Raw genomic sequence first — 23,065 nt, 5'->3', positions numbered from 1 at the left:
TAAGTCAAGAAGTTAGGCTTCGAAAATCTTACATTTTAAGAAGTTTCAATAAATAAATAAATAAATAAATAAATAAATAAATAAATAAATGCCATGGGCGGACAGAACAGCAGATGATTTATTGGGACTGGGAGAATCAAGTGAGGCTCTTTAGAGAATACTTCATTTGAGTTTAGGTTGTGAAAATTAAGTAAAATTTCAACAGGCAGAGAAAAATATTTCAGGTAGAGTGTCATCAAAACCTAGAAGAGTCAAAGCATTAGGCATATACCGTCTAGAGCAAGGAGTCATTGAGAGGCATTAACAGAAGATGAGGTGAAAAAGATAGATTGGGAATAGAATGGAAAAAGCCTTCATTCTATCTCCAAAAAGTAGACTTTATGAAATAGTCATGAAGAACTAAGCAAAGGATGGATATGCTGTGACTTCTTTTATAATGATACCTTTTGTCAGCTGTTGTAGAATGAATTGTGTTCCTCCAAAAACATTGAGTATCTATAAATGTGAACTTATTTGGAAATAGGGTCTTTGCAGATGATTGAGTTAAAATGAAATCATTAGAGTACACCCTAATCCAGTATAACTGGTATCCTTATCAAAGGAGGGAATTTAGACAGAAACATATGTTTACATGGGGGGTTGGGGGGGGAGGCTATGTGAAGGTACAGAGAGAACGTCTAGAAGCCAAGAAATGCCTGAGACTACTAGAAACAGAGGCATGGAACAGATTCTCCCTCACAGACCTCTAACACTTTGATTTTTGCATTTCCAGCCTTTAGAATTATTAGACAATATAAGCTTCTGTAGGTTATGCTACCCAACTTGTGGACTTTGTTTTGGCATTTCCAGGAAACTAATTTAGCAGTGTTGTGGATTATGGATGTAAGGGTCTGAAACTGGAGGCAGAAAAAGCAGTTAAGTAACTGCAATAGTTTGCAAATAAATGATGTCACAAGATGTAAAAAAGGAAATGTTGGTCCATATATAAGAAATACTTTAATAAAGAAATATTAAGATTTTCAGTAAATTAATTGTAGAAGAGGTATAGAAAAGAAAAAAAATAATAAGGACTTACAATTTTCTAGTTTTGCCCATTTAATTCAATGTTGAATAAGTGACAAATATGATAGTCATATTTGAGTCAACTTGAAGTGGAAGAATTGATATTGTTTTAGAAAGGTTTGAATTCAAAGTAACTCTGAGACATTGGTTTGTTGTTTTAAAAGAAAACTTGAAAAAGAGGTCTTGGTTGGACACAGGGATTTGAGTTCTATTACCATTTGAAGTAATGCGTTTACATAAAGTGGAGTGGAGGTAAAAATTGCTGGGGGTAAAACTCTAAGGAGCAACAATATCTAAAGACCAGATGATAAAGAAGGATTTTGTTACAGAAACTCAGAAGTAGTCAGGCAAATAGAGGACATCCACAAGAGACAAATGTTAGAGAAGCCAAAGAAGAAAACAAGTTTCAGGACAGATGGAATGGAAAACATTTAAAATGCTAATTGAAGACGAAGACAGAGAAGTATCCATTAAATTAGGCAAATGGATCATCATTGTATAACCTGATGATCATTGTTGGAAAAGAATACACACACTTCTGCTATATTAGCATATTCATCCAAGAAATAAGAAAGGCATCTATCTCAGAAAAGCAAAGTATGTGAGGTAATTCATTTTCCTGTTTCTTCCTCAACTTAGTTTCAGACTTCCAAATATCTTTATTGTCACTTTCTGGTTGGTACAATTATAGCTCATTAAACCTACTTTCTGGATATAACTCTTTTGATGACACAGTTATTGAGCTGTGTGCCAGAGTCTTCTATTATGCAGTGATCCCCATCTTGGATCTTGCTTCCCTTTCCTTTTTAAGGGCTGTATTTCATTTAGAGAGGTTTCATATTCAAGGCAAAATTTAGAAGAAGGTACAGAGATTTCCCACATACCCTCTGCCCCCACACATGCATAGCCCCCTTATTATCAACATCTCCCACCAGAGTGGCACATTTGTTACAATTGATAAACCTACATTGGCACATCACAAGCACCCAAAGTTCATAGTTTACGTTATGGCTCATTCTTGGTATTGTAATTTTATGGATTTTGACAAATTGATTATGACATATATCTATCATTATAGTATTGATGGGGTTTTGGGGTGACAGTGGGATTCAGAGCCAACCACCAAGAAAGAATTCTTAAAAGACATCTTTAGTGCAAAAAGGTGATTTTTTTTAAAGCCTTTTTAAGCCTGGGAACAGGACCTGTGGGCAGGAAGAGCTGCACTGGGATTATGCAGAGTGACTGTGGAGTTGGGGGAGGTAAAGTCAAGAGGAAGTTTCCTAAAGGGATTTCCATATGCTAAAGAGGATTTATAGATTACTGGAGGCCTAGCTATTGTCAAGCTAAGGGTGCCCCCCACCCCCTCGAAAAGCATTATCATTAAGATAGTAGGGAGTTCCTGGAGATTAGGCTATTGATGAGATATTTGTAAACTGCTGGAGACTATCAGTTTAACCATTTGTTTTCTGCCCTTTCTTTTGTTCTTGGGCAGCCAGGAATGCCTGAAGCATATGCACATATCCCACCTGGGAGGGTGGTTTGTGGGGTGTCAGCTTGACTTATACTCCCTCATCAGTATCATACAAAGCATTCTGACTGCCCTAAAAATTCTCTGTGTTCTGCCTATTTATCCTTCTCCCTCCCTCAATCCCTGGCAACCACAGATCTTTTTACTGTCTCCACAGTTTTTACTTTCCCAGAATGTCATAAGTTGGAATCATGTAGTATTTAGCCTTTCAGACTGGTTTCTTTTACTTAGAAATATGCATTTAAGTTTCCTTTGTGTCTTTTCATGGCTTGATGGCTCATTTACTTTTAATACTGAATAAATTCCATTGTCAAATACCCAAGGAGAACATTTCAACTATAATTAATACTTAAAACAGCTAAGGACAAAGATATCAGGAAATACTTGAACTTTTTTCCTGTTCCAGGGATACAGCTTGTCTTTGAAGACTGTGCCCATCCTAAGATAGATTGCTTCATTTGGCTTTTCATGTGATCTTCAAAAACAGCTGGAATGAAGGGTATTAAAAAAAACACTCAACTATTGTAAAGTTAAAAAAAAAAAACAAAGATAGGGATGTCAATACCTATTATTGAAAACCAGTAATTAGGTAGGAATTGAATGTTCATTTGAGAAAATACTTGTGGAGTACTTCCTCTTCTCAGTCCGGTAAAAGTCGTGGGGTATTTCTGTTTCTGTTTTGTTTTTATAATATAGTAAGAGAATGTACATTAACTGTATAAGTTGAGAAGATCCTGGATGCTTTTATTCTCCCCTCCCCTTTAATTTGCTGGAAACCAATAGATCTCTGGGTGGAGGGTACATGCATTGTCATTCCCCAAGGAAATTTAAGAAACATCAACACTTGGATCCTACCCCAGACCTACTGCATCATAATTGCCAGAAGGTATTTAAAACAAATAGCCAGGGGCTCCTGGGTGTCTCAGTCGGTTAAGCTGCCGACTTTGGCTCAGGTCATGATCTCGCAGTCAGTGAGTTCAAGCCTCGCGTCAGGCTCTGTGCTGACAGCTCAGAGCCTGGAGCCTGTTTCAGATTCTGTGTCTCCCTCTCTCTGACCCTCCCCCGTTCATGCTCTGTCTCTCTGTGTCTCAAAAATAAATAAACGTTAAAAAAAATTTTTTTAAACAGCCAAAAAAAGTCCTCAGCTTTTTTTCTCATGAATAACTTGTTACCCACAACTTGATAGACCTTCAACAAGGCTAATTTCAAATTTGTCAATCACCAGAAAATAATACAGAAAGGGAGTAAATAATACATGATTTTGGAGAACCTTGAGGAAATAAATTAAGCCACTTTTGTATATTTAAAAAAATATTTTTTAAGTTTATTTATTTTTGAGAGAGACAGAGACGGAATGTGAGTGGGTTAGGGGTTGAGAGAGAGGGAGACACAGAATCTGAAGCAGGATCCAGGCTCTGAGCTGTCAGCACAGAGCCTGACGCGGGGCTCGAACTCAAGAGCTGTGAGATCATGACCTGAGCCGAAGTCGGACGCTCAACCGACTGAGCCACCCAGGTGCCCCCCCTTTTTTTTAAATTTTTTTTTTAATGTTTAAAGCCACTTTTGTGTATTTGTAACTAGAGGCCAAACAGTCATTTACTTTAAAAACAAATATAATGCAGGTCTTTGTGTATAACTTCCAAATATTCTATCATTAAATAGATTGGGAAACCAATTTATTCCTTATTATTTTTTTCCCTTTAGCTGAACAAGATTCTAACAATCTCCCTTTTCTTCTCCACATGCATTATAAACTTACTCTCTTTTACTAATAAAATCTGACCAATAACTATTGTTTTTATTCGTGTGTATCTAGATAAGTCTCAAACAGGAAGTGAACCAGGAAAAGGGATATGGGAAGAAAAATGATGCACTACAGAACATTTAGAGAGAGAGATTTTTTTTTTAAGTTTATTCATTTATTCTGGGGGGGGGGGGGGCAGAAATAGAGGGAGAGAGAGAATCCCAATCCCCAGAGAATCCCTGATGTGGGGCTCAAACTCATGAACCATGAGATCATGACCTGAACTGAAACCTGGTCAGATACTTAATGACTGAGCCACCCAGGTGCCCCTAAGGAGAGAGCTTTGAATGGAAATAATAGAAATCTGTGCTAGATATATACAAGATGCTCAGTAAATACTAATTATTTAAATTTACATTATAAAATGTGTTAATGGATAAATTGTGGTCTGCATCTGTAATGCTTCTGTGTAGGGCAGAAACAATTGGAATGATGTGGCTAAAACCAGTTTAGATAATTGGAAAACTTCTGAGTCAGCATCTAGATTAGAACACATTTGGTAACCCTCTCCTTCCAAAGGATCTACTTACATGGGATCTAAGGAGACAGCTGGTAAGATCCTATCTGTGTCTATATTTGTGATGTAGGCATATGTTACTATGGCTGGTAGAGTAGTGGGGACCGCAGGTAGAAGGTGATACATGCCAGCTTGGAGCAGGAGTTTCAGGTATATCTGGAGGGAATTCTTTATAAGATAGAAGTTTCAAATAAAATAAGCTGAATTCATTAACTGAGCCCAAACATCATTGTCCTAGAATGGAGTCCATCTGAACACAGATATGTGTTCCTGAGAAGAAACACACTAAACTAAAAATGTCTTGCTTTAATGTTTCCAGAAATGATGTTAAAACTGATCAAAATTGGAATGTAAAGCATTTGGGATAGAGCCAGTCTTCCCACTTCTAAAAAGCCTGTTGTGTCCTTGGAGCATAGGAATATTAAATGTTCCCTTGGGTTGGGGTTCAGGAATCTGTATTTTGCAGGAGGAGGAAGGCAGTGGCAGAAGGGCAGCTTGTGGAAAATGGAATCAATGGGTGACAGAAGCTTTCTCTTTACTCTGAAAAAGCTTCCAGAAATATTGAGGAAAGTGTTGCAGAAGGAAGGGCTTTTGTGTGAGCTGATAAATGCATAGAAATAGAAAACTCAGATTTAGTATATACACCGATGTACTTTATAATCACAACCTAGGAAACTTCAGAACACATAAATAAGAAAATAATTTTAAATAATCATTTGATATGTCTTATTCTACCTTATATTAGTCATTAATCTCATGATCTCATGACATCTACTTTAAAAATATGAGTACTATCAAGAGTGCCTGGGTGGCTCAGTTAGTTAAGCCTCTGACTCAGCTCAGGTCTTGATCTCACGGTTTGTGAGTTCAAGCCCCACTTTGAGCTCTGTACTGACAGCTCAGAGCCTAGAGCCTGCTTCAGATTCTGTGTCTCCTTCTCTCCCTGCACCCCCTCTGCTTGCACTCTAGCTCTCTAACTCTCAAAAAAATTAAATTAAATTAAATTAAAAATTAAAAAAATATGGGTAGTGTCTGAAGCCATACCATTCTTCTGACTTAAGGTGGCAAGCAAAGATTGACTTACCCATAATCCAATCCACTGCTCTGGAGGATGGTAACTTAAATATTTATAACCCAGAATCACTTGAGGGTAGTATTTCTCACGTGGGCTGCAATCTTGAATCCTATTTGGAGTCAGTACTAAGGCATTGCGATAGCAGCTGCATGCACAATGACTGGATCTTTGGTCACATATGATGGCAGGTGCACCTGATTTTATATGGCAACTTGTTGGACTTTCTTGATTTTTACTTCATACAGCTGTAGAAGTAAAGGTCTAGGTGGTAGTAGCTATGGTATTTCTGACTATATTTTCTGTTCGATTTCTTAAAATATAAAATTGCTCCAAAAGTAAAGTCTATGAATTAAAAAATAAATACTTTAAAAACAAAAATATAATGCATCCAGTTCCTATCACCTCCACTGCTGCTGCCTTCACCTAGACCACCATCATTTTTCACATTATTTGGTCCTGCTCCCGTACAGGGTGTTCTCACTGTAGAGGCCAGAGTGATCCACTTAAAGCATGTCTATTCTCTTTGTAAAATCTTTCTATGGGTTTTAATTCAGTTGGATAGCCTAAAGTTATCACAGCAGCCTACAGTGCTATGTATATGATTTCACACCACCTGATTCTATATCCCTTTAACTTTTTGACATCTTCAGCTCATACTTTCACCCGCCTCATTCCACTCTAGCTTCGCAGACTTTCTCTTTATTGAACACATCAACACTTCCTCTAACTTTGAAGATTTTCATACTCTTCCCTCTTCCTGGAATGACCTTTTGCCAGATAGCCTGATAAGGTTGGTTCCTTGTCTCCTTCAGGTTGTCTCAATCATCACCTTTTACTAAGTCATGACTTCCTTAATCACCCTGTATAAAAATAGCAGCCGTTTCTTCCCAGGAATATTTCCCTGCTATATTTTGTCTTCACAGCATGATATGAGATATGCTGTCTATTTCACTGTCCACCTATCTACACTCGAATGTGTAGGGAGAGATGGAGGAAGTGAGAGAATGAGGGAGAGAAGGAAGGAGAAAAAAGAAGAAAGAAAATAAAAATGAGAAAACTAAAAGTGAGAGAGAACTTGGCTTGCTGAAATCATCACACCAGATAGGTGCAGAACCAAGACTTAGCCCCAAACACAGTAAAATATGACTCACCCAAGATTCATGTATGACAATTTAGACAAAATCATGTATGATTTTGATATTCATACTTATGGTTCCTGCCTAATTTATTTATCGTAATAGCATCTCAGAATATATCTATTCGGTTACATTCACATTATTCTATGAGAGGAGTTATGAATTTGAAAGAAATGTATTCCTTAAGAGCATGATGTTATAATTATCAGACAATGTTGTATTTAAGTAGGAGAAGAACATTTTTTAAGTAGAAGAAAACTGGGGTTTGGTTAATGCTGATTCTTAACCAGAATTGGGTCCAATGCAAAGAGAGCAATTTGCTTTATCATGATTGACCCAACAAAAATCTTTGTATTTATTTATCAGGGTCATTCTTAAATGGGTCTGTCTGAAAAGCACATTTCGACAATAGATTGATCCCCATGGCATTTTAAATCTTTGGGTGAGCAGCTTCAGGTTAGAAATTAAAACATCCTATTGTATATCTACCAAATGGAGTTCCGTGCTTCAGGCATTTTGAGCTTGTCTAAAAGTCCTGCAAAGAGTATCTGTTTTGTAAATGTCTTTTATATAAAGTGAAGTATGGAGGGGTGAGTTTAAATGTTAAGACAAAAGGAAGAAAGGCATATGGAGAATATTACAGCCACAAATTTAAGGTCACAACAAATGGCATCGTTCTTAACAAAGCAACAAACCTGAATTTGGGAAAATCAAGAAAAGTTATAATTTAATTTAGGAATATGTTAGTTGGTTCATATCTTGTTTAGACCTAAAAGGTTTGTATGTAATTTAAGAAGGCTAGTTTCTTCATACCATCATGCTATAATGTGATGATTTTTGTTTTTGTAACATTTAATTTCTTTTTTTGGATGGACAAATTATCCTTGTGTCCCCTGCAGCCAACTGTAATGATTTCCACTGACTGCAGTAATGAGGGCAGAGCTGATTAACTTTAGGCCTTTTCCCACGAACATCAGGAAACAATTACACACACACACCCACAGACACACATGCACACGCACACCCACACACAGAATCTTGTTAAACAAAAATATTCTTATCTTCTTTTTCACCAAAATAAAAAAAAATAGTGAATTCACCAACATGGCAATTGCCAGTTGGCCCGAGGATGAGGTCACTTGCATGTCCTCCCTCAGCACACAGAGGATTTGCATACTTGGCTGCAATCTTGTTTTGAAGGACAGCTGCGCTGGTGATTCTGCTCTCAGTGGGATGTAGAGGCACTGTCTTAAACAGCTTTACTTTAACCCATTTACATAGTTAAACTAGATTATAGAACTATTTAAGGAAAATGTTAACTCAGATGTGTAAAACCTAAATAGACCTTAATTTGGCCTTCTTAGTCTTTGACAATTAGATATTTACCTTATTTTATAGATGGAGGACTTGTGTCTGACTGTACCTACTGTATTGTGTGATTGTCCCTTGAAAAAGAGGCCATTCTTCTCTAGATGTTTTTTTGGTCTTTGCAAAAGACCAAAGAATCTTCTGCAAAGGAATTATCACTCAGAATTTCCCTTTATGTCTCTACTGGAAATTGCACGTTGGTTAACTGTACAGATCTGAACTTCTAAACTTCCTTGAATATTATGGACTATCATTGAATGCCTTGTACTTTTCTTGGTACTATGGGAACAACAAAGAAGTAAAAGAGACATATCCTACTCTAAAGAATTTTTCAATCTAATTGTTGAGTAAAAGATACCTAGAATTTTACATTTTCTATGTTAGTTTTTATTGTATATTGTATTATGTACAATATTATATATTGTATAATTATTATACATAATTATATGTATAGTTATACATATAATTCTTTTAGAACACTTATTACACTTCAAGGTAGTTATTTACATAATTATCTCTCAAGTTCGTGAATACATATTTTTAATCCCTAATCATGATACAAAATCTAATTTGTAGTAGATATTTAATAATAGATTTTTATATGTGCAAATGTTTTAATTCTATCAGGAGAGGTTTAATTACTTTCATGCTAGATATATATTTTTATGCAATATTTATATACTCTTCTTTTATCTAAACTTTTGAGCCCATCTCAGTTGAAAAGCCAACAAAAGAAGTAAATAGTCATCCTTTATTCCTTTCTTTCTTTTACTCATATATCGGATCCATTATTAGGTGTTACAGATCTAGCAAAATAGATATCAAATCTATTCACTTGTGCTAGTCACCACTGCTGTTATCCATATCTCTACCATTATCTAGATCTCTGCAAATCTCTGTTAATAGATCACCATGTGTTACTTTTGCCTTTCCACTTTCCATCCATAGGAACCAGTGTGATTTCTTTAAAATGTTAATCTAGGTAATGTCATCCCTAGATTAGAAAACTAACGGCTCCCATACTTTTAGGATGAAGCCAGACACCTTATCTGACTAGCAAAGCCCCACACAATTTGATCCTGATACATCTCTAACCTCCTCTTTGTTTCCTGTCATCCTTCCCATCTAGCCTCAGACATACTATGTTCTTTAACAGAAGGGTTATTCCAGCCACATATTCTTTGGACCAGTTCTTTTCTCCATCTGAAATATACTGCTTTCAAACTCTCAGATAGCTGAACTCTTTGTCATTCCTGCCTCAACTTAAATGCTTCTTTTGTATCTGTTAATATGTGTATATTACAATAAATGAGAGATGCACTTAAGGGTAATTTTATAATGGGTTTAATTATTTCACCTACAAAAATTCTGGAAGAATGGGGTGCTTGGGTGACTCAGTCAGTTAAACATCCAACTCTTGATTTTGACTCAGGTTATGATCTCATAGTCGTGAGCCTCATGTCAGGCTCCCTGCTGAGCTTGGAGCCTGCTTGGGATTCTCGCTCTCTTCCTCTATCTCTGCCCCTGCCCTGCTCAAGTTTGCTTGCTTTCTCTCTCTGTCTCTCAAGATAAATAAATAAACATTAAAAAAAAAAATTCTGGAAGGAGGACTATTACAATGCTAGCTAACGAAGTCCAGGGATATCAAAGCACTTGTGCAGTTTTTCTGTTCATTCTCTTTATTTTCTTTTCAAAGTTACATTGCTTTCTGAACACTATATACAAGAGTGAATAGAGGACTACAATAAATACTCTTTCAAGAAAGAAGAAGTGCCAGGGGAATGACCATGAGATCGGCAACAAAGGGTGTTTGCCACATTTCCTCAGAGAGGTCATCTCTGACAGTCCAGTTTATAGTTGCCATTCAGTTACTGTTTAGCACATCACCCATTTTTATTTTCTGCATAGCATTTATAATCATATGGTATTTTTTTTTTATTTTCCTGTTTGTTGTTTTATTTATTATCTATCTCCCTTCATTAAAATATAAGCTGTGGATTGTCTATTTTGTTTATGGTTATATTTTCTGAATCTAGGATCATGCTCCTGGTACATAATTGTTTCTCAAAAGAGTAATTATCATGTGGATGGGAGTGACTAGATAAATCTGTGTGAACAGACTTTAAATATAACATAGCTATCATAATTTCATACTAATGATACTGAAAACATCTTTAAAATTGGAAAAAAGTTTAATCTTTCAAAAATTATAACCAAAAAGAAAAATAAACAACAAAAGGAACAAAAAAGATCAACCCTGTAGCATATCAGTTAATCAAAAAAGTATCTTATAAGTAGTGTTACATGGTAGTCTAATTTTCTTACTAAACCAGATGTCAAATACATCCAGAAACCTGAGGTCTACAGTGTCAATTTCAAAGTTTCTTTCAATAATTTGTATGATATATGAATGCTTATTCAAGGCTTTCTTTGATTTTCAGCTAAGGTTTGTTGCTAGTGGGAATTGCACGTGTTTAGGCAGAAAGTCATAATGCAAAAGCACATAGCAAAAAGAATACAGACCAAGGGGTCGTCATGGAAGCTATGTGAGGTCCTGTGATACTCGCTTCATGTCTTGTGCCTTTAAAAAATAGTCATACTTCCTGCTGTCAAACATTGTTGGCACATGGATTTGGTGGCACGTGCTTAATATTTTATATTAAAATTCTAATAGAAAAATTACAAGTGTTCTTTCCTGCTAGGTGCTTTTCCTAAGTTTATGTGCATATTTCCAATAGTTATTTCTTCAAAAATAATTTTCCAGGGTGTTCACATAACAGCATACATTTCTGTAGCCTGGCTACAAAGTCATTGCTTATGTAGACAGTACTAATGACTTCCCCAAAATTATTTAGCTTGTAGAGAGAAGGACAGAACTTAAACATGTATGTATTAAAAATTATCTTTGGTTTTAAAAGTAGGTTCAATAGCTCAAGTGCAGCAATTATTACAGTCATATTGAGTCATGACATGCCCTGTGGATTTGATTTAAAAATCAGTTAATGCACATGACCTAGTGAGCAGCCATATCACATTTACTGCAGTCAGAAAATGGAGATTTATTACAAAAGGACCCTGGAAATCTTTTCCTTCTTTAAGGATCTTATTTAATAAGTTTTTAAAAGTAGAGTTTATGATCCATCAGACTTCTCATCTACAGCTCATTTCCCTCATAGGAAAAGTATAAAAGATCTAGCAAAAAGAAACTAGCAATTGTAACAACATTGTTCTTACTCAAATTCGGCTTGAATGTCTCCTTAAAGGAATTGTGAAATTATAATTTATAATAAGAAATACATATTTGTTTTGGTTTTTGTCCTAAAATCCTTGGAATTTCCTGAGGAGAGACATAGATGTCTTTTGTTATGTTAAAGTGACTTTTGGACCTCACCTAAGGATGGCAGCTGGTTGCCAGGACACTCAACCCTTTGATTGGAGGGTTGGAACTTTCAGTCCTACCCCCACTACCTCTGGGGAGGGGAGAAAGGTTGGAGGTTGAATCAGTCACCAATGACCAGTGCCTTAATCAATCTAAACTATGTAATGAAGCCTCCATAAAAACACAGAAGGACAGCTTCCAGCTTGGTGAACCTGCCAAGGAGCTAGGAGAGTGGCGCACCTGGAGAGGGCATGGAAGCTCCTTCTCCTTTCCCTAAAGCTTGCCCTATGTGTCTCTTCCGTCTGACTGTTCCTGAGTTATATATTTAACATAAACTGGTAATCTAGTAAGTAAAATGTTCCTCTGAATTCTGTAGGCTACTCTAGCAAATTAATTGAACCCAAGGAGGAAGTCTTGGGACCGTTCGATTTATAGCCAGTAAGTTAGAAGTACAGGTAAAAACCTGGGCTTCAGTGGGCAGCCTGTGTTAGGGAGAGTCTTTGGGACTTCCAATCTGAAGCCAGTTGGTCAGGAGCAGGTAATAACCTGGTCTTGTTGACTGGTGTCTGAGGCTTTTGAGGGGGCGATCTTGTAGGACTGAACTCGTAACCTATGGCATCTGACGCTCTCTCTAGGTAGTGTCAGAATTGAGTCAAACTGTAAGACATCCAGCTGGTGTCCCAAAGAATTGCTTGTTGTTAGTACAGGACGGGGTGGAGGGCGGGGGGAGAGGGAAACCCCACTATGAATTAGAATTAGGATCTGGACCCTTTTAGGAATGAATGACAAAGAATGAAGAGGATTCTTCCTCATTAAAAACTCAAGCAATGCATGATAGAATATAACTGAAGGAAGAGAAAAGAAAAGAATCAAATAATACTTGACAGGAATAAGAAAAGGTAATTATTGAATGACAAAAAGATTTTTTTAAGTATTTTTAAGACAGCAAATACAGTGAAGCAGTATAGCACAGATGTTAGTAATCAGGGTTAAAATATCACTTCCTAGCTGTGTGACTTAAGATATATAATATCTGTTAACCTTGAGTCAAATAATCCTTTCTCATAGGTATTTTGAGGATTTACTGTTCAAATACATGCAAAATGCTTAGAGTTTGGTCATGTGGTAAGTGCTTAGTAAAAAATATTACCTATTGTATTTCTTGAAATGTCTTAAGTACTTAACTTTAAAGGAGTGGAAATTTTTATTAAAAACAAATTGACTCTATCCCAGAGTCAATTTTTTTAATAAACATGTGGAGATTATATATATATATATATATACACATATATATATACATATATATATATATGTATATATATATATTTCTATGTGAAGACTGTAAACGGTTTCATGCACATGGGTACATAGGAAATGGTATGCTAAGGAAAACCCAGTTTCAGGAGTAGTGTGAAATAGCAAATGCTGAGGACATGACCATGTGTGGGGGACGGGAGTCCCTTTATAAGGATGTAGGAATCTGAGAGGCCGTGGTGTTCAGATTTTTGTAGATAGCCAAAGTACTGAGCTCTGGGTTAAAGACAAGGAAACTCAGGGCCTTGTGATATTGACAACGTATTACAGGGTCTTGCGTATTTAGGCAGTGACCAAGGAAAATGGACATGTTGATCAGCTCGGGCAATTTCCTCTCCAGTGTTCTGTGTTCTTTTGGAAAATAGTGGCCGTTTGAACTTTACAGAATGTGTCTGAGACCTGGAAAAAAAAAAAAAAAAAGGCTTTGGTTAGAAATGGACCAAATGTTTTCCTTGATCCACCGGTGTTTGTCACAGAAATGGACCCTGTCTGTGGCAACTAGAGGCAGGGAGCAAATCAGCTCGAATGAATTCAGAGGCCCTGCTTAGAAAGAAAATTTCCTTTATCCTAGAACTACCTCAGTATTTTCTATTCCTGTCTCCTATAGAACTGAGAGGGAGAATTAAGTAAATCTGAATGAAGTAAAAGTTATACTATTCTAAGCAGCACCACGATGTTGCGACCAAATTAAGTCTGCATGGGTGTCTGGTCCGCACTCTGCTTATTGGCCCTGAAACTGCTTAAGTCCCAGGGTAGCATGCACTTCATAGCATTTTGGGATGATTAAAGGAGTTAAAGTAGGTATAGCATTTAAAACAATGCTGGAATATTGAAAGCTGTCAATAAATAAGGCATGTTCTAATTTTCTTATCTTTCCATGTTAAAAAATAAGACCAATATAAAATATACCAAATGCTCTGATGAGATCCTAGCAGAGAACTACAATCTCATAAAATATGAACTTTTCAGAAGAGTTAGAAGAATACTGTACCAAAAAGAACATTGTGCTTACTTCCAAACTTTCTGTCTTAATCCTGCCTCCACTTCTGAATTAGGGTCTGATCTTGAGCTGGTAACTTTAACTCTTTTGGCTTTAGTCTTCTCATCTGTGAAATGTCAGTTACCATATACGTTTTTCCAGTTCCTAAGAAATTGTCAGGGTAAAGGGGACTTGTAAGCTGTAAAGATGTATTCATTAATATATTCATAATTGAGCAAATGCAATATCTTATTATAATTTATTATTAAATAGAAGTGTTTTCCTTATCTCCCTCTGAGTGGTGGAAATAGTAAGCAAATTGTTAGATTAATAAATAATAACTGGTTGAGATACACAGTTGAGTAAAAATTACTAAAGGATGCTATAAGAAAATTTCCTCTTATACATTATATGTATATATTATATATTTATATATTACATTTATGTGGTTTTTATAATTTGATTCCTACTGAGATTTCATTGATTTTCTGACTATCTCTTCAAATGTTTAAGGTTTCTATTGTTGTCAATGGAAGATACACAAAGAACAAGCTACTTTAAAGGGAAAATATGCAGGATAAATAGTGGTCTTTTCTTCTACTTATAATCCTATTTGTAGTTTCTTGTCAAGGTTTTGTAAATAATGTCTTACACTATCTGTGAAATATGGTGCTTAGAATAGTATAACTTCTCCTGAATTCAATTTTTAATTAATTTTCCCTCTACATTCTATAGGACAGAGGAATAGAAACTATTCAGGTAAACCAAGATAAAGGAAATTTTCTGAGTAGTGCCTTTCATAGGAAATGTCAGGAATCTCAGCCAGAAGAGTATGTTAACATATTAATTTGAAGGAAATTATTTGAAATACTTTAAAGCTGACTTTAGTATAAGTCTTAACTTTAGATATCAATTCTGATAAAAGGAAGAAAGAATAAAAATGGAAAAGGAGTAGACAGCTAATCACACAAGTATTTAGGGATAGGCATGGTAGCATTGACAGCTTCACACACAGATTAGCTTCACATATTTTTTTTTCTTCTACATTACGAAAATGTAGAGGAGGAGAAGATATCTTTACAGAGATGAATTACAAAAAATGGATAAAGAGAAAAGATTATGAGAAATAAGAGTAGAGTTGACGCTAATTTTAAAAACTGTACCTGGGAGATGAAATTACCTCTATGGCTGATTGGTCTGCCTCCCAGGTTCCCACCCTGATGAGGAATAAAGAAACTTCCATCTATCCAGATCTCTCCCTCTTCTGTCTTAAATGGTTACATTTTACTTTCCATATTCAGTGTACTCTAAAATGAATCACAGAGTTGTTTTACAAGGACCCCGGGATGACTTCTTCATTTTAAGTAAAAGTTCAGCATATTTAAGAGATGGGATCAAGATATGTGAAGAGTGAATCTTCTTGGGTTCTTGTGGGGAAGGGAAGGATTGTTTGAACCAAGTGATGTCCCTGTGCTATTCAGAGGCATCTGCAGGAACAGGGTACCTTGTCTGCCTGATCATTGCTTGTCCTACCAGCAAATGCTGCTAAAACCTGTAACTGGTGTCTTTATGGGGTCTTTTCTCTCTTGCCTATATTTAACTCCTTGATCATTTGTTAGCTTAACTATTTTAATTATTTGATTATTTCTGGGAAGTATTTGAGTTCTCTATGGGTAGGGTAGCCAGATAAAATACAGAATGCCTAGTGGAATTTGAATTTCAGATACACATCAACTGGTCAACAATGAATACTATTTTAGCATAAGTATGACCCAAAAATTGTATGGGATATTTAATGTTTACCTAAAATCCAAATTTAAGAAGGTATCTTCTATTATATTTTCTATATATTATACCTCACTCATGAGTTTTTATTTGTCTGTTGATTCTCTCAGTTGGCATGGTGTAGTATTATCTTCTCTCCTCAGGTATATTGCCTTTTTTTTTTTTTTAAGATTGTGTGCTACACCTGTATCAGCAAACTTGTTTGTAGAAATAGTCAGGTCTCATATGAAGTCATTCTCTCTCAAAATAATACCTATTTGTTTCTGGAAGGCAATTTAGAGATGCTAGCAATCCAGGATCAACTTAATCAAATTTCAAGGATTGAGTAGATTTAAATCTGAGCCTCAGTTCTTGTGAGTTTTGTGTACTTATTGATCATACTTATCTCAAATTAAGATGGGTCCCCCTGGTTACCATCTCTGAACTCCAGTTTCTGTCCTCTGGCACAGAAGGACTGTTAAAAGTGTTTTTTAGCCTTTCAGCTTTTCTGCATCTTGCTTTTGAGTCAGAAAATACTTACAAGAAGTCCTAAATTTGCCTCTCTAGGCTTTCATCTTCCCGTGGATCTTGGCTGGTTATTCTTCACAATCTTATTATTTCTTTTATGACTCCAAGTATGTGTTTGTGTCTAGATTTTCTAATTGTTCCCAGCAGGAGATTTAGTGTATATCAGTCTTCCTTTACTGAAACAAAGTCAGACTGTCATTAGTAAATACTTTTTAAGGATGAGAAGTAAAACTGTAGGAAATACAAAGGGGAATATAAACAAAAGTGATGTTCCTTTCTTGACTATCCTAAAATACATCATATAAGAGATGGTGTGTGATTCAATGCTACGTGTTCCCCTCTTATCCAATCTTGAAGACCAGTGGAAAATATCAGACAGATCTTATTCATATGCAGGTTTCAGACTTCAGAAGCTCCCGTAATTGAAGTTTTCACAAGATTTTGTTTTTAAAAACTCCCTTGTAATTCCTAAACCATTAACTTGGGATATTTTAAATATCTCCAAACAGGCAGTGAATTTGTTAATCTTTCAGCTGGTTTGTTAATGCAGAGGCAGTGGGTTTATAAGGATTGTGTTCAATTCTCTTAAACATGGTTGAGTGAATTTTCTTTGTTACAGTAGTAATTGATTGCATCTACTGTAGAAAAAGTTGTTTTAAATCTCTTACAAATTGCCAAATTTCCTTTCATTAATATCCTGTGAACATAAGTTTTTGTTTTATATTCAATGCTATTTTTTAGCTTTTTATAGATGTTCTTTATATAATCACTCATACTCTGAAATTTTAGGAGTATTAAAAGGAATAGCACAACTTTTAAATCCAAATCTTCCCTGGGGCACTTTGGTGGCTCAGTCAGTTAAGCATCTGACTCTTGATATCAGCTCGGGTCATGATCTTATGGTTTGTCAGATCAAGCACCACACCGGGCTCTGCACTGACCATGTGGAACCTCTTGGATTCTCTCTCTCCCTCTCTCTGCCCCTGTCCCGTGCACATGCCCTTTCCCTCTCTCTCTCTCTCTCCCTCTCTCTCTCTCTCAAAATAAATAAAATACAAAGAAACTTAAAAAAAATAAATCCAAATCCTTTTTAAAGACAGTGATAGTGGATGTGTTGGAACAATATAATCATGTTTATACCCATCTTAAATATAAACCTGAAATTTAGAAATTCTTTTATTCTTAAAAATAATTTATCCATTAATAAAAATAAAGCTATGTGTTCATGTATCAAAATAAAGCTCTGAAAAACAAATACAGCTATGCCTCATTAATCTGACAAAAGCATTCAAGTATCCTTCATCAAAATGTAAAATATTTCCTCTCAAACCAACAATTCAATTGAAATGTTTTCTGTGTAAAACTCAGATCACCATCTTCAAAGAGAACAAAGTGTTAATATTTGAGTTCTTCCAGTAAGAATGTGAATAGATTATATTATCATTTGAAAGCAGTATTATATTTGCATGCAAAGGAAAAACACAGAAATTTGAATGCAAAATTCATATTGTAGCTTCCAGCTAATGACAAGGATAGTAACCTCAAAGATGCAGAAAATTCCAGAAATAAACACAATAAAAAATAATAACAATCAAAATGCCTATCATACCCTATGGCATCGGGATAAGAAATAATACTATTTGTCTGTCTGGCAGAAGGTATTTCTGGTAATAAGTTTTAGATGCTGAAAGCAAGATGATTATTTATCAAAAAAGAGATTTGTTTTTCAAGCTCCATTGGTAAAAATGACTAAACTTCTAGTAGGGAAGATATAAGAAATTGTGTGTTATAAATTAAATAATCTTCAAACAAGCTCAAGTATTTAAGAGGGGTTCAGTTGAAACGCAGATATCCCGGATACTGTTAACCTTATCTCCTGGTAAGTGACCATTTCCTTTAATATCTATTATCAGGGCACTGGTTTTAAAAGTAAAGTTTTAGAATTCAGTTTCTTGGGGCGCCTGGGTGGCTCAGTCGTTAAGCGACCGACTTTGGCTCAGGTCATTATCTCGCGGTCCGTGAGTTCAAGCCCGGCGTCCGGCTCTGTGCTGACAGCTCAGATCCTGGATCCTGTTTCGGATTCTGTGTCTCCCTCTCTCTGACCCTCCCCTGTTCATGCTCTGTCTCTCTCTGTCTCAAAAATAAATAAACGTTAAAAAAAAAAAATTAAAAAAAAAAAAAAGAATCCAGTTTCTTGAGTTCTGACAGTGATTCTGCCTGTTACTGAATGTGTATGCTTAGGCACCTTACTTAATATCTCAGGACCCCAATTTTCCATCTATTAAATGGACTGATTTTGAAGGTTGAAAGGCACATTAATGTAAAGGATTCAAAAGAATGCCTGGCACAGAATTAGCCCTAACTGCTAGGATTACTAATACTAATTATTATCAAAGAAATATCTGTAAAACTCTACCTATTAAATTAGTGTGGAATTTGGTCCTCTTCTAAAGGTTTATTCCAAAAATAATTCTGTGGGTCTCCAGGGTTACCTCTACCTGTCATTGAATGAGTCCTTCCTGTGTTCACCTGAGATAGCCTTCCAGGAAATCAGAGGTCCTGATTAGATAAGACTCGAAACAGTGACTGGTTTCATTTTCCTTCATCTTTCTGGCTTCCTTCTCAGAACAGATGAAGACAAACCATTACCCCTGCAAATCCGCGGTTCACTCATTACGCTCACTTCTATGCGCCTATTTATGCAGATCAAAATGGCTCCTTTTGCTATGAGGAATGATACTCTTTTTGGTATAATGCTCAGTGAGGGTAGCAGAGATGTCCCTTGTGATTTAGCTTTTTATAATTAACCTTCCTCAAGTCCTCATTGTGGGACTAATACTCAGATGGGGATTTGTATTCTTGTTAGTGGGGAAGGCTCTTTCTGCATTAGCTGCATGCTGTGCGGAATCAACGCTTGATTTCTATATCCCAGACTCTAAAGTTGAATTTGATTACCTGAGGAGACCTATTTTCCATATGGTTAAGTTTTCTCTCGGGAACTACTATTATCCTTCATTCCCTTTTATATCAGACTGATACTGGATCAGACAAGTTTAAGGAAGTGTCAGATATCAATTTATTTTGTTCCACATTTAGTCCCCTACAGGGGAAAAAAGGTATCCAACTATGTACCCTCCAATTCCCAAACCACGTGGCTGTATTTGGGGCAAAAGGGCACCTGATAGAGGGCAAGTAACTCCTGCTTAAGTACACGGTTCTTGACAAAGCAAACTATCCTGTTAGATTGAATTGTTAATTAAATAGTTTATTAAATTCAGAGTATGTTGCATTTTATGGATTTGGGCATTAGTGTATTTTAACCTGGAAATAATTACTTAAAAATAACATTCTTTAGGGAATATATATATATATATATATATATATATATATATATTTAATTTTTTTTTAGCGTTTATTCATTTTTTGAGAGACAGAGTGCAAGCAGGGGAGGGGAAGAGAGAGAGGGAGACACAGAATCTGAAGCAGGCTCCAGGATCTGAGCTGTCAGCACAGAACCCAGAACTCACAAGCTGCGAGATCATGACCTGGCCGGAAATCGGATGCTCAACCGACTGAGTCACCCAGGCTCCCCATGGGAATATATATTTTTTAAAGTTTTAAAACAAACTTGTATCCTGGCTTTCTTATGAACCTGTCATGAGATGACATATTTGTTTTGGCATTACATATAACTTTACCATGGGGAGATTTGGGAGACTTTTTTGTTCATTTGTTAGCAAAATCACAGTTAGAAAATGATTTTGATCCCCTTAATGCAATTTTACTACATCTCATGATGCACCTATAACTTCATTTCAACTTTTAGTATTAAAAGTCACACATTAGAAACATGATTTACAGAATCATAGTGGTTAACTAAAGTTGTGACATTAAGTAATGTACATAATATACAATGTACAATATAAATAATATACAATGTATATCTAGACATAGTTATTTTAGAGGTTTTCATTTTGGTATCTTACAATATAAATTACATCTGTTGAGAAAGGCATTTATATTCCAGGAAGAAGAATTTTAAAAAAGACTTAAGAAATGATTTATAAAAAAGTGCATTTGGGCTTCATGATAGTAAGAAAGTAAATTATTCCATAAGATGCTATTCTTCTATTATTAAAAAGGAGTGTCATTGATGTCTATAGGTATCTGATGGCAGGCAGGATTCTGAAAGGATCACAAAGATTAATCAACATGCATTATTGTATTGAGATCAGTGTGTAAATATATTTAACACATGGATAAAACTTGAATCAAAATTGGAAAGAAGACTTTCTAAAATATTAACTATATTTACTACAAAAATTTTTGAATTTTTATTCCTCATGTGCTTTTATTTATTTCATGTGGTATGGAAGTGTCTCCTATATAGTATATTTTTCAGATACATCATTAGACCTTTAAATAGAAATTTATGTATTCTAGTTTTTTCTGTTCTTCACAGTTGGAATACATTCAACTTTAAAATGGATGTTATGAATGTAGGAGAAGTCTAAGAAATAGTAAGTGCTTTTGACAAATTTTATTATTAGCTAAAAAATGAAAATCAGAATATAATCTGATTTTTTCAAATGTATAATATATGCATATGCATATCTGTAGACAGATTCATTGATAGGTAGATAGACATATTACATATATATATAATATCCAGGTAAAAATATATACAAAGAGCTATGAGAAAAAAACCGGAGAGCCACTAACTGAAGCTAGGGATTCAGAGAAAGGTTTAAACCATTCAGTACTTGAACTGGTCTTTGAATTATGGAAAGGTCACTTTGCATACAAACATATCCTGGTTTGGTAATAGTATCTGTTACAGAAAAGTTATATACATGCTATGTTTCGCAGTATCTTTAGTAAGACTAACTAAATCCAGGTACGTCATGAGAAGGATATATTTGTGTGTGTGTGTGTGTGTGTGTGTGTGTGTGTGGAGTGTGTTTTGCTCAAAATTGTTGACGCAAATTACATTACTAAGTAGCAAATTCTGCAAGTTAGAACTGGTAATGTCAAGACTTCTGGGGTATAAGCAAAGCAAAACAATTCATCATTTTTAATGCTCTCTGAAGATAGATTACACAGTAATCAATAATAATATTTCCTCAGAAGAATGATGTAATGGAAACTTTTTGCATTTTCATTGATCCAGGTAGCAGAACTTCTTTTTCATTATCTCACATAAAGGTCCAACATGACATCCAGAAATGAAGATTACACAGTCCTCAACAAAGGGTCTCATAAAACTAAACAAATAGAATAATAACTGCATAGAAATCACTCATGATGAGCTGTAATGACTGATCTTAAAATTGGGGCTGATGCTTCTGACATAGTGGGGAGTTCAGGCATTTTATCATTATTGTCTTATTCCACGAAGCTCTCATTACATCATCAGAAAAGAGTCAATACTTTAGCAATAAGGCTCAGGAAAAATATCAAGAATAATCATACCTTATTCTACAAAGAATTGCTGAATGTGATAAGATATAAAAATAAGTATCAGGCATTTTAACAATAAAGACTTGAGATGGATAATAATAAGAATGAAGAGAGGAAGAGACCATGTAATGGTAGGTATTATTCTTTGGCCTTTGAAATCAGAGACTAGCAGTGTAACAAATGGATCTTTAAGGGATTCCCTCTCCCCAGACTTGCGGCTATTAATAAGAACATTGGTGTTCTTTTAGGAATAAAGAGGGAAATGAGAAGCAACTGAAATATGGATAGAAAATGATAAGGACTTCTGGTTTGTGTTTGTTTATAGGCTGCTGAGTATTGTGAAAAGAGATCTGAGCTTGGAAGATTGGACACGGATTCCAGTAGTGATGCCCAACCAAGTGGAGAGATTCCTCTGAGACTCAGTTTTATCAGACAAAAGCCAGAAATTTTACTTGGTCTGTTTGCTTTAGAAGAATCCCGAAGCATCAAGTAAAATAATTAATGTGAATATAATTTTAAAAATATGAAGTTTTAGGAAAATAAATATCACTCATAATCATTTCAGTCCATGCTCATTTCTTTATCAGTGTAGATAGACCACACTGCAGTGCTTTTCAGTCTTTTTTCTTTCCTCTTTTTGCTCCTGTGACTCTTCTCTCCCTCCCCTTCTTTTCTCCCAACATCAAGTGGTCAAAGTGCCTGTTTAGTTTGGGCCATTGGTAGAATGGGTCTGAAGACCACAGCTGAGGTTACTATTTCAGTAACTTTCTGCTAAATTTCAATGAAAAAAAAAAAAAAAAAGACTGAGAAACTATTTATAGCTGTGCTCCTCAAACCAGAGAAGGTCAGAAAACAAACCAAATCCTCCAAATCCTCTGCTTTTCACTTGTGTGTACGAGTCTTGGTATTTGATGTTCACTTGCACAGGGTATCATATGCAGTATGTTTATTTTACAAATAAGCAGTTTGTTTTGGTAGAACCAATATCTGGAAAAACACCTTCTCTAGGCATTGTTTAGAGAATAATAAGGATAAAGTGAATTTTAAATGAAATTCCTTAGAGAGATCTGTAATTCAGGCAACAGATGTCAAAGTGAAATCAATCCCTGATTCTTTCTTACGTGACTTCACTTGAACATGGATGCACTCTA

General features: G+C 35.5%; 1 long non-coding RNA gene across 1 annotated transcript in view; it reads left to right on the top strand.

Moving 5' to 3' along the window:
- Window positions 1-22,473, top strand: part of LOC109268929 (uncharacterized) — an 88,193-nt gene extending 65,720 nt beyond the window's left edge. The window contains exon 2 of the long non-coding RNA XR_002080844.2: window positions 22,240-22,473. This is a non-coding gene — a long non-coding RNA (uncharacterized LOC109268929). The remainder of the gene's footprint in view (window positions 1-22,239) is intronic.
- The last annotated feature ends 592 nt before the right edge of the window (window positions 22,474-23,065 follow it).

Source organism: Panthera pardus, unplaced genomic scaffold (genome assembly GCF_024362965.1).
Source record: "Panthera pardus isolate Hobbes unplaced genomic scaffold, ASM2436296v1 HiC_scaffold_8, whole genome shotgun sequence".
Classification (NCBI taxonomy): Eukaryota; Metazoa; Chordata; class Mammalia; order Carnivora; family Felidae; genus Panthera; species Panthera pardus.
Note: the sequence above shows the minus strand (reverse complement) of the source record. Positions and strands in the feature narration are given on the sequence as shown.